The sequence below is a fragment of the Lucilia cuprina genome, chromosome 4 (assembly GCF_022045245.1).
Source record: "Lucilia cuprina isolate Lc7/37 chromosome 4, ASM2204524v1, whole genome shotgun sequence".
Taxonomy (NCBI): Eukaryota; Metazoa; Arthropoda; class Insecta; order Diptera; family Calliphoridae; genus Lucilia; species Lucilia cuprina.
In genome coordinates this window covers 13,146,895-13,147,207 of record NC_060952.1, presented here as the reverse complement: position 1 = coordinate 13,147,207, position 313 = coordinate 13,146,895, and positions in this window count along the sequence as shown.

The window sequence follows — 313 nt, the reverse complement described above, 5'->3', positions numbered from 1 at the left end:
GAATGATCTTGTTACATATTACGTATTACAAACAACAACAAAAAACGCCGGTATCGAAAGTTGTTTATATACATATGTACATATTTATATATGCTATGTACATACATTCATTGATATTTGTGTAGAAAAGTGGTGAAAAGAGAGATAGAGAAAAAATAATAAGAAATATATACATACATACACAAATACATAAATATTCGATAAAGGTGAGGTGAATTTTGTATCTCAACAAAACATTTATAAAAACATTTTATTTTTTAATGCTACATTTTGTTTATAAAAACTTATAACTTGAATTAAGCCGGTTATTGTT